The following is an 8,597-nucleotide window of genomic DNA, read 5'->3' on the forward strand; positions in this document are numbered from 1 at the left end:
TGTGGAAAATCTAATAATAAAACGCAGCACTAATATTCAAAACATTGTTAAACTAAAGAATAGTAAACACTGTTACAACATTCTATATAATAATACAGAAACCAAATATGGGCATAATTTAAGGTGAAACTATAAACACTCAATTGACAACAATGTTCCCACACTGGCCATATCCAAATATGGTCAACCGCCCACACGGATAAACTACATGAGAAATTAACACCAAAAGCCTCACACAATATAATGTAACTCATGCACACTACTGCATGCTATAATATATATATATATATATAACATACAAATCTTATATCATACAACTAGATGCTATATTAAAGAACAAGACAATAAAGTAATATGAGAATCAAGAGTAATGCAGAATCCTAGTGAGATTCGTAACAGTTGGCTTAGCAGAGGCTTGGTTCTGAAACGATTTATTGAATGCTTAGATGAGATAAAGCTCTATTTGAACGACAACAAGTGTCATACCATGAATTTTCTGACATCGTGTGGGTTTGTAAACTGATGTTTTTTGCAGATTTTTGTGAACATTTAAATGAATTGAATATTAAGTTACAGGGCTCTGGTAAGACACTTGATGTTATGTTTTGTTACATAAAAGCTTTTGAAATGAAGCTTAAAGTTTTTAAGAGGGATGTAGATAATGAGAGATTTAGATACTTTCCAAACCTAAAGAGGTACATCAGTGATCTAAAAGATGACAGAACAGACCACAAATGTCTTCAAAAGCTGTTTGTAAACATTATCGAGTCAACAGTTTGGCAGTTCTCTACAAGATTTGCCAAATTCAAAGAACTGGAAGACACAGTAAAGTTCATCAAGTTTCCAGACAGCATCAAAATGGATGAACTAAACTTGCAAATGTTTTCATGGATAGACATGGATGATTTTGAGATGCAGTTGATTGAATTTCAGAGTAGCTCAATTTGGAAGCAGAAATTTGTTGACCTTAGAGTTGACTTGGAAAATATTGAAAGAGAGAGATTAGAAATGAAAGTAACAAAGAGAAATGCGGAAAACGAAGTATTAAGGACTTGGAATACTATTCCAGAAAATTATGTCTGTTTAAAAAACCTTGCAACAGCATTGTTAACCATGTTTTCGTCTACATATGCTTGCGAATCTTTGTTCTCAATTATGAACTTTGTTAAGTCTCGTAACAGGAGTAGCATGACAGATGAAACTAGCGCCGCATGCATATCTCTCAATGTTACTAAATATAAACCCGATGTAAAATCTGTCATCAGTTATGCAGCAGCAGAAGTCTCACTGACAGTATATAAAAGGAGTCAACAAGTTTTTTATCTGTTGTATTCTATTAAAGTCACAAAAGCTTAAAGGCTGTTGAAATGTACTTCTGAAGGTTAAATAAATTTTTGTTTTCTGTTTTTTATACTGTTTTATTGCACTGAGGTAATTTATTATTTTTTCGTTTAAAAAGTTCTTAAGAGATACGAAATATGTTCTAAAAAAAATGGTTGGCACGTGGAAAAAGTTTGTGTCAGAGACTTGGCTGATTTTGGCACGCACTCTCAAAAAGGTTGCGCACCCCTGGTGTAGAGGAAATGGCTGAGGCGGTCTGCATAAGTGATGGACGATTCTGCACCACTGGGCCTGGAGAGTGTGACAGTGGGGATGATACTAGGCCGTATCAAGCAGTAGTGAACAGACATAAAGGGCGAAATATTCACAGACAGCGAGACGGAGACAGTGAGGATGAAATAATAAAGAGACCAAAAAATGAAGCCCTATTCAGCAGGACGCGGGAGATGCAGACTAATGGAAGGAAGAGGCTGTTGTTCCCTACAGCGTGTCAACTGAACTTTCATCAAAAGCTGGAGTGGACGTTTCGTTTGACTAAAGAGCTTTTTTTTTAATATGAACCACTATTCAAGGAGGGTGCTCACCGGCCCTACATAACGGTTGGGACAGAAGAGGTCGTGGAACACCTAACGACGGATGGGTTTGAGAATATTGTGATGGTTACTCCTGAAGAAGGTATGATGCACACCAAGGTCATAGTTTTTAAGTATCCAACTTATTTGGATCCTGATTATCTTCTTCTCAACAATGATAGTGTTGTTTGGGCAAAGAGGAACAGTGTTCGTGGTGAAAAATAAAGCCAGGTTGTTGCCTTGGTAAAGGGTGAGGCTCCAGAAAGCATTTTTGATATGGACTAGGCTACAGGAAAGTTGCAAAATACATTGAGGAGCCCATATTATGCATGAAGTGTTCTCGTTGGGGACATATGGCTTCGAAATGCCAGATTGATCCCAGGTGTCGGTACTGTGGTAAGAAACACGACTCTCGAGAGTGTAGAGTCAAGATTAAAAACGGTGAAAAAATCGTCCCATCTTGTTGCAATTGTCGAGGCAGCCACAATGCTGGTTCCTACCTATGCCGCATGAAGCCTCATCTGAGAGACTCTAGGACGGGTCCTACAAGCAGGATAGATGAATCCTCGAAGGAAGGAAAGAGATTGTGCAGCAGGAACATGGAGGAAACAGCTGCCAATGACAGCCCCAATGAACAATGTGTGGGAGAAAGGAACGGAGACAATTAAGGCGAGCCTAGGGAAAGTAGGTAATGCAGTTGAAAAAATTAAACCTTGTAGAGACAAGGTTCAGGACAATATAGTGTACTCTGAGGTTGGTACTCAAATATTGGAATATCTAAAAATAGCTAGACAAGAGGATTGACGCATTAGAAAAATTAGCTATGGAGGGTAGACGGGGTGAAGATGGTGGTGAAAGAGGACGTGAAATAGAAAGCGAAACAGGACGTGAAATGGAAAGTGAAACAGGACGTGAAATGGAAAGTGAAACGTGCGTAGAAGAAAGTAAGGCAGAACATGACAAGTTCAAGTATGTTAATTGAGATAAGAAAGAAATACATCTCAAAGGGATAGAGTAGCTTAGGCTATTTCTACCCCCCTACAATATTGCCAACAGCATTTAGTGTTCCCAGGCGATCACTCATCCAAGTACTAACCAAACCCAACGTTGCTTAACTTCGCTGATCGGACGAGAAGCGGTGTTCTCAACGTAGTATGGCCGTTGGCCAGAACATGACGTATTGATGATAGAGGATAGTCAGGAAAATGAACTTTCTAGTAGTGTTAGCGGTGTTCAACCTTCTGTAGTGACAAATGTTGAAACAAAGGTTAAAGTAAAACGGCATACAGAATTAAAAGAAATAGATATGAATAATATTATCTTTGATGTTAGTAGCTGTTGTGCAAGTGAGGAGAAAGCAAAAATGTTACAGTGTTGGGGGAGAGTGTCTAAGAAACTCTCGTATCTCATGGAATGTGACAGACAGGGCAAAGGTAGTTTTATTATTACTCATGGATGAAAGTAGAGTGAGGATATTATCTTGAAACGTTAATTGGTTAAAAACTAGTGCGGTGGATGTACACAATTATACTCTTAGAGAGTACTATATTAACCTGAAATGTTAAATGGGATTCTATGTGTGCCCCCTTGAGGGACTTGAAGTAGGGGGGGGGGGGTTAGAAATAGCCTAAGCTACTCTTTGAGATGTATTTTTTTTTTACTTGTCTCAATAAACATACTTGTACTTGAAAGAACATTATGTATTAGAGTGTCAACTTATTGATAACTATAGAAATAAGGAAATAAGTAGTGTACCACATCAAATTGTTTGGATGTGTGATAATGGTATGATAGACAAAGTATTTAGGAGCTAAAAGAATTTTGCCTCAATGAGTAAGCCACCCAAGAGGTGGCATGGGCATGAATAGCCCGAAAGTGGTAGATTTTTTTGGAGTGAATGTGATAAGGGTATTGTTGTGACCTTGTCTTATATATTCATATTGAGTTGCCCGCCTGGCAAACCAAATAAATGTATGGTTCTTTTCATTTAATCTGGCTAATGTAATTTATTTAATTTGGTTTTGTTCGGTTGGTTGGTTAAGTTAGGTGTGGTATGGGTTGGTTTAGTTCAGTTCTAGTCCGGTTTAATTAGTTACATAGATTAAGTTTGGTAGATTTTTGGGGGGGGAGGGGGGGGGGGGGGTTTGGTTAGGTTGGCTAGGCTTGGTGGAACGTGGCCGGTTGACTCAACAGTAATTTTTTGTTTTCATTTAATAAAGTACAATTTTGTATGCAAATAAGCAGCCCATCCTCATGTTCTGATAGTACTTATGGTAACAATGTGGAACATCGTACATTTATTGACGCAATACACAATTAGAAAGTAGAATTTGGACAAACCAGAAAAGGTTGTGCATTTATGTTGTTAATAAACCTAACCCTAACCTATCTTAGGCCTAATACAGGCTATCTAAGGCCTAATATAGTACATATATGTGCTGTGCTAAGCCAAGGAATATTTAAATTTGGTTTTATTTTTTTTTCCGGACTATATAAAGAGAGTAGTGCCAAATTTATCTACGTCAATATATGCACGATGGTCCATATAAATACAAAAAAGTACTGTCTAAACAGGAGGATGGGATGATGTACGAAACATTTGGGCCAACAGTTGCCTCCTGCGGGTAGTCTATCATAGCATTTAAATTTGAAGGAATATGCATCCATTTTAATCATAACCTAAAACAATATACAAACTAATACAAGTTTCCAGTTTCCATGCTTTAAATAAATTGTCACAGACTAAATATATTTTCAAGTTTCATAAAGGAAATTTTGTAACGAATTAACTTGTTTCGGGTAATTTACAAGGGAAGCAAATCTGCTCTAGCAATGTTGGCAGACATTGCTGGAGCAATGTCTGCCTACAATGGCACACACACACATACACACACACACACACACACTGACAGAAATCAGTTTATGACTGATAGAAAAATGAGGGCAGTGATCAGAGGCAATGTATCGGACTGGAGAAATGTCACAAGTGGAGTACCACAGGGTTCAGTTCTTGCACCAGTGATGTTTATTGTGTACATAAATGATCTACCAGTTGGTATACAGAATTATATGAACATGTTTGCTGATGATGCTAAGATAATAGGAAGGATAAGAAACTTAGATGATTGTCATGCCCTTCAAGATGACCTGGACAAAATAAGTATATGGAGCATCACTTGGCAAATGGAATTTAATGTGAATAGATGCCATGCTATGGAATGTGGAATAGGCGACCATAGACCGCACGCAACCTATATATTATGTGAGAAATCTTTAAAGAATTCTGATAAAGAAAGAGATCTAGGGGTGGTTCTAGATAGAAAACTATCACCTGAGGACCACATAAAGAATATTGTGCGAGGAGCCTATGCCACGATTTCTAACTTCAGAATTGCTTTTAAATACATGGATGGCGATATACTAAAGAAATTGTTCACGACTTTTGTTAGGGCAAAGCTAAAATATGCAGCGGTTGTGTGGTGCCCATAATTTTTTTTTTTTTTTTTTGAGATATATACAAGAGTTGTTACATTCTTGTACAGCCACTAGTACGCGTAGCGTTTCGGGCAAGTCCTTAATCCTATGGTCCCTGGAATACGATCCCCTGCCGCGAAGAATCGTTCTTAAGAAGCACATCAACAAACTGGAAAAGGTGCAAAGACATGCTACTAAGTGGCTCCCAGAACTGAAGGGCAAGAGCTATGAGGAGAGGTTAGAGGCATTAAATATGCCAAAACTAGAAGACAGAAGAAAAAGAGGTGATATGATCACTACGTACAAAATAGTAACAGGAATTGATAAAATCGATAGGGAAGATTTCCTGAGACCTGGAACTTCAAGAACAAGAGGTCATAGATTTAAACTAGCTAAACACAGATGCCGAAGAAATATAAGAAAATCCACTTTTGCAACCAGGGTAGATGGTTGGAACAAGTTAGGTGAGAAGGTGATGGAGGCCAAGACCGTCAGTAGTTTCAAAGCGTTATATGACAAAGAGTGCTGGGAAGACGGGACACCACAAGCGTAGCTCTCATCCTGTAACTACACTCAGGTAATTACACACACACACACACACACAGTCTTGGGTCAGCCTTGATAGGGAGCAGACGTGTTGGGTCAGCGGTCCGCGTATACGAGGGAATAATAGGGGTCAAGGGAGCGGGTGTACTGTGCAGTGAGAATCGGGACAGTGTAAATTGAACAGTGGCATTGTAATGCAACACATTGATCACATCTCGTGGTGAAATATCTTAGTGCATTTAGAGAAGATAGCTAGTGAAGATAGACTTCTTGAGGCAGCATCAGTCGCATCAGCCGGGACGCAAGTGGAGACCTAAAGACCTCACAGGATTACGACGACACGCCGTGTATTCGCCTAGAGTGCTTGCGCGGGGGCTGGCTGGTAAGTGTCTCTCATAAGTCTCCAACAGTGTGCAAGGTTTATATAACATCATATCATAGACATTATTGCATTCCATTCATTAATACAATCGTAAGTGGTAGTAAGGTAACAGGGAAAGCAACTGTGAGCTCACTGGGAACCCAGATAAGCCGCTAATCCCCCAGCCGTAGTCTGAAGACAACACCTCACCCACCTCCTCTTAACCCCCATCTCACTCTCCCAACACACTCCCCCCCACCAACTCCTCCTACCACTGACTACACGTACACAAACACACACACACACACACACACACACACACACACACACACACACACACACACACACACACACACACACACACACACACACACACACACACACACACACACACACACACACAGGGGGCCTCGTAGTCTGGTGGATAGCGCGCAGGACTCGTAATTCTGTGTCGCGGGTTCGATTCCCGCACGAGGCAGAAACAAATGGGCAAAAGTTTCTTTCACCCTAAGTGCCCCTGTTACCTAGCAGTAAATAGGTACCTGGGAGTTAGTCAGCAGTCACGGGCTGCTTCCTGGGGTGTGTGTGTGTGTGTGTGGTGTGGGAAAAAAAAAAAAAAAAAAAAAAAGTAGTTAGTAAACAGTTGATTGACAGTTGAGAGGCGGGCCGAAAGAGCAAAGCTCAACCCCAGCAAAAACACAACTAGTAAACACACACACACACACACACAGAAGAGGAAGACTTTCTTTGGAAGACAGAAGAGTTAGGGGGGACATGATCACCACATTCAAGATTCTCAAGGGAATCGACAGGGTTGATAAAGATAGGCTATTTAACACAAGGGGCACACGCACTAGGGGACACAGGTGGAAACTGAGTGCCCAAATGAGCCACAGAGATATTAGAAAGAACTTTTTTAGTGTCAGAGTGGTTGACAAATGGAATGCATTAGGAAGCAATGTGGTGGAGGCTGACTCCATACACAGTTTCAAGTGTAGATATGATAGAGCCCAATAGGCTCAGGAACCTGTACACCTGTTGATTGACGGTTGAGAGGCGGGACCAAAGAGCCAGAGCTCAACCCCCGCAAGCACAACTAGGTGAGTACACACACACAGGGGCCTCGTAGCCTGGTGGATAGCGCGTAGGATTCGTAATTCTGTGGCGCGGGTTCGATTCCCGCACGAGGCAGAAACAAATGGGCAAAGTTTCTTTCACCCTGAATGCCCCTATTACCTAGCAGTAAATAGGTACCTGGGAGTTAGTCAGCTGTCACGGGCTGCTTCCTGGGGTGTGTGTGTGTGTGGTGTGGGGAAAAAAAAAAGAAAAAAAAAAGTAGTTAGTAAACAGTTGATTGACAGTTGAGAGGTGGGCCGAAAGAGCAAAGCTCAACCCCCGTAAAAACACAACTAGTAAACACACACACACACACACACTTTATCCTACCCCCCTTTCTCTCTTCTTCTGTAGCATACCAGATATTTCCCCCCCCAACCCCCAAAACCCTCCCACACAGTGGGGCCCCCTTCATCTCCCTCACCCTCACCCACCACCTGACCACCTGACCTGAAGTGACCATCCCTGCCCCCCTCCCATACAATCTCCCTCTTCCCCCCCACCCCACTGCCCTCTTTCTCTCTCGTCCTCTCTGTTCTGCTCTCTCTCTCTCTCTCTCTCTCTCTCTCTCTCTCTCTCTCTCTCTCTCTCTCTCTCTCTCTCTCTCTCTCTCTCTCTCTCTCTCTGCCCCCCCTCTCTGCACCCCCCCCGCCTAACCCTATCAAAACATATCAGGGAAAGGGACAAAATGGCAGGAGGATGCAACAGGGACACAGGGAATAGTCAAAATGACCAAATGAAGGAAATGTTAACCCAAATTCTGGAGGAATTCAGGAGGGAGATGCATGAAATGAGGATTACGATTAACAACCTGCAAAGTGAGCTGACATCAGCAAGGGAGGAGATCAAATCCCTCACAGAGAAAAATAAAGAGGCCGAGCATCAGATTATCATCCAAAGGGAAGGTGGGAATGTTGCACTGGAAGGAAATGCCTCTGTACCTGAAACGTTTGCGGAAAGACTGAGAAAGAGCTCAGAAGCAATGGACAGAGTGAGGGAGGTAGCCATGCAATCAGCTACCTCACAGGAAGCAGCAAGGTGCACCACTCAGCTGCTGGAGAGAAAAAGATCAGTGGTAGTTGTAAGTATCAAAGAACAGGAAGGATCCAATATGCAGGAATGGAATAGTAAGTATAGAGAGGCAGTACATGGGCTACTGAAGGGGTTACAGTTGGAACGGGCTGAAC

At 41.4% G+C, this 8,597-nt stretch overlaps 1 non-coding gene across 1 annotated transcript; it reads right to left on the reverse strand.

Moving 5' to 3' along the window:
* Positions 1-2,960: 2,960 nt before the first annotated feature.
* LOC123770219 (5S ribosomal RNA) lies at positions 2,961-3,079 on the reverse strand. The gene has a single exon (XR_006774308.2). It is a non-coding gene; the product is annotated as a 5S ribosomal RNA (ribosomal RNA).
* Positions 3,080-8,597: the final 5,518 nt, after the last annotated feature.

The sequence above is a fragment of the Procambarus clarkii genome, chromosome 45 (genome assembly GCF_040958095.1).
Source record: "Procambarus clarkii isolate CNS0578487 chromosome 45, FALCON_Pclarkii_2.0, whole genome shotgun sequence".
Taxonomy (NCBI): Eukaryota; Metazoa; Arthropoda; class Malacostraca; order Decapoda; family Cambaridae; genus Procambarus; species Procambarus clarkii.